The sequence below is a fragment of the Suricata suricatta genome, chromosome 8 (genome assembly GCF_006229205.1).
Source record: "Suricata suricatta isolate VVHF042 chromosome 8, meerkat_22Aug2017_6uvM2_HiC, whole genome shotgun sequence".
NCBI lineage: Eukaryota > Metazoa > Chordata > Mammalia > Carnivora > Herpestidae > Suricata > Suricata suricatta.
The window spans coordinates 42788191-42792224 of NC_043707.1; positions in this window are offsets into that span (position 1 = coordinate 42788191).

Here is a 4034-nt window from a genome sequence, read left to right on the forward strand (position 1 = left end):
TAAAATAAAAAACATAAAATAAAAGAACCAAAAAAAAAAAAACAACAACCAACGCTCGGGGGGAATCGGAGAGAACGTCCTCCTGTGTGCGTGCGCACCACCCCGCCCTCGGGGAAGCCGGAGCCGGAGTCCGGGGAGATCTGAAGTGCCACCCTGGCCGGACGCAGGTGCACACGCTAGACGCGCGGAGGACGTGATGGTACTTTCCCAGAGATCGGACTTGTCCGTCTCCCCGTCAGTCTGCGGACGGGCACTTCCTCAGACAGGAAAGCATCCTAACAAGACCTTGCAGCCTTATTCGCTGCCTCCATCGCAGTCATCTCCGGATTTTATAATATTCTAGGCGACCGGGCTCTACCACCAAGCTGCAAAGGGGCAGAGGGTTCCTAAACTTCCCGGAACACTAGACAAGCTTCAAGACAGTAGCCGGTGGGACCTTGATTCTCCTCAACTGTTCTAAGATCATGGAAAAGCGCCCTTCGGTGATGCCACTGCCTATGACTCTGTACTATTTATGTAATGAGGTTTAAACAAGTCAGACATGCTATAATTAAAGGGCCTACAGTCCCGAAGCTCCTTTGTAGCTCTAAAATAAAGCCTTTTTTTTAAATTAAGTGACATAATCACCGTTATTCTTAGTATTACCAATGACTTTAAAAAATCTGCACAAAGCTTTATGCGACAATGTTGATTTAGTTATACTTATTTCACAGATGATACAGTTGAGACCCCAGAAAAGCTCAAAGTCTCTGCTAAGGCAGGTCTTCTCCATGGTGTGGCCCCAGACACTTACTCTCTGAATTTCTAGAAAGAAGGCCAAGAAGATGTCTCCAACAAACTGATTCTCTACAATGAATTGATCCTAGGAGTTTAACTCACAAAGAGCCCTGGCATGTCTGGTAATTGGTGAGACTGTGTGGAGGGCTGTCATCCTGCCATTCTGGACTGGTTCCCCTAATTATCAGCACAGAATAGGGGTTGGGAGGGCAGGACAAGAGTAAGACATCTGAGGGTTGAGAGGAACCATCTAAAAGGCCCCTGACCTAGAATTCCCTAACCGCAATACTTATCTTGGACCTCAGGCCACACCTGCTCCTGAGCTTAGAATGTTTCCAGGAAACATTTTAAGGCCCAGTTTGACCAGAGACAAGACTTAGAGGCCACCTGTCCCGAAAAGAATCTCCTACTGCAAACAAAACAAAAAAGGCAAGGAGATTTCCATCCTCCATACCAGAGTTGGGGCTATATTTAGTTTTGTCTCAAATCAAATTACGGGCTACTGAGTTTGGAAAAGAACTATCTACAGCAAGACATATGCTGCATTCAAGAAGTGACAGCATTAACTAGACGAAGGGTGGAGTCTCAGAAGAGAGGCGAGAAAATACGCTAGCTTAACTTTTAAAGAATGTGTTTACAAAGTTCCTAACACATGCATTGTCAAACAGTTGAAAAATACAAAACAAGTATGTAGAAAGTAAACTACCCATAATACCCAGAGATAATCAATGCTAAACATTTCTTGAAATTCCTTTCTAGGCTTTTTGTTCCCTAGGCTTTTTAAAATCATCTTTTAACCCAAACCACTGACTCTCTCTTACACAGCCAGGAGTATATTCTTGAAAAGAGAGATTTCATTGTTGTTTTTAGGATTACATTTATGGCCAAAAGAACAAAGTTTTTGTGGTAGATGGTAACTGAAAAATATTCACCCTTTTACCCACTCTGCCAACACAACTGTCTAAATTTCTCTGCATTCCCTCTAGTCATTATCTGCACATATTATGTATCTATTTCTAGAGCTATATCACAGCCTAGGCATAAGTTTATGCCCTCCTTTTCTCACTGGTTAGATATTGTCCATGTTGCTAAAGAGTATTTATATATTTATTATTCTAATGATTGTATAATATAATATCAATAGAACTATAGTTTGCTTAATAATTTTGTTACCACATAGTTATGCTGTTTCTAATATTAGATTCTTATAAACAATGCCTGAATAAATTTTTATGCCTCCATTATTTTATTCTTTTGAATTATTTCCATAGGATTACTTCTTAAGGCATAGGAATGGTAGAATAAAAGCACCTTCTAGGGATGCCTGGCTGGCTCAACCAGCAGATCATTTAACTCTTTTTTTTAATGTTTTATTTATTTTTGAGAGACAGAGAGAGAGAGGGAGACACAGAATTTGAAGCAGGCTCCAGGCTCTGAGCTAGCAGTCAGCACAGATCCCAATGAGGGGCTCAAACCCACGAACCGTAGGATCATGACCTGAGCTGAAGCCTGACGCGCAACTGAATGAGCCACCCAGGCGCCCCCAGATCATTTAACTCTTGATCTTGGGGTTTTAAGTTCATGTCTCATGTAGGGTTGTAGAAATTACTTTAAAAATATTTTTTAAAAAAGGAATTTCTAATTTTGTCATATTACAGTGCCTGAACAACACTAGGATTTATCATTTTAATTGTTCTCTTTAATAGATAAGACATTAATGAGGCACCTGGGTTGCTCAGTCGGTTAAGCATCCGACTTCAGCTCAGGTCATGATCTTGCAGTCCATGAGTTCAAACCACACATCGGGCTCTGTGCTGACAGCTCAGAACCTGGACCCTGCTTCAGATTCTGTGTCTCCCTCTCTCTCTGCCTCTCCCCTGCTCATACCCTGTCTCAATCTCTCTCTCAAAAATAAACATTAAAAAAGTTTTATTAAATAAAATAAGAAATTATTAATAGTTATAAGATGTTTTAGATATGTATCTGTGCCTATTTTTTGGTTTTTTATAATGTTTATTTATTTATTTAGTGTGTGAGCAGGGGAGGGGCAGAGAGAGAGGGAGAGAGAGAATCCCAAGCAGGTTCTACACTGTCTGTGCAGAGCCAAATGTGGGTCTCAAACCCACGAATCATGAGATCATGACCTGAGCCAAAACCAAGAGTTGGATGCTTAACTGACTGAGCTACCCAGGCACCCCTATGCCTATCTATTTAGATCGTATACAAATAATTAAATGTCATCTCACTTTACTTTATATTTCTTTTCTTAGAATACTTACTAGAAAGATCCTATTTCATAGGCTTTCTTGCAAACCATTATCTCTACTGGCTAGCCATGCTCAAATCCTGTTGTGCTGTCATTGCATTAGTCATTTTTTTGTTGAAACAATGCTGTTTAACAAAGAACTCCTAAATATCAATACTGGACCACAAACATTTACCCCTCACTCAAGGGTCTGTGCTTCAGGTGTGGATTGGCTGGGCATGGGTTCAAGACTATTCCAAGTAGCTCTCATTCCAGAGCCCACACAGAAGGCTACCTGGAGAATACTCTTCTCATGGTAGATGATCATGGTGCAAGACAGTTGCAACGCACAGACTCTTCAAGTCTCTGCTCAAAACTGGCATATTGCCCTCTCTGCCACATTTCATTCCCCAGAATAAGTTACATGGCCAACTCCCAAGCTAGTGGTGTAGAAAAGTGCACTCTGCCCACAGAGTACAGGTGAGGTGAGTAGTTGTAGAACAACAAGGCAACTTACCATCTACCACTCCCCATATGTTATGCTTTCTGGCTTTTTGTTAAACTCTTATCCTGGTTTAATGGTAACTTTACCCACCCCACCCCATTTAAAATGACGTGTGGCTTTTGGTCAGTGAAATGTAAGTTGCTTTGGCCACCAAATGTGAAAGTCAGTCTCCTGTAGCCACTTCTAGGTAGAATGCAGAAGTTTTTAAGAGCCAGCACACAATGGGGAAACTGCCAGGTTCCAGTGCTGTATTGATCTTTGAAGATCAGTATGTGTCAAGATGAAGCTTGTGTCCACTTGAGTCTCTGAGTGTCTCTGATGATCAGAGCATTCCTACTGGCCCAAACTGAACATGTGGAACAACCAAGAAGTGGTATCAAGTTACTGAGATTTGGAAATTTTTTGTATTAAGTTGCTGTGTGTTAAGTTACTGGCCTATCCTGACACATTATTTTTTATTCCTATTTTGAGTAACAGAAGACTATAGATCCTGTCAATCTTTATGTA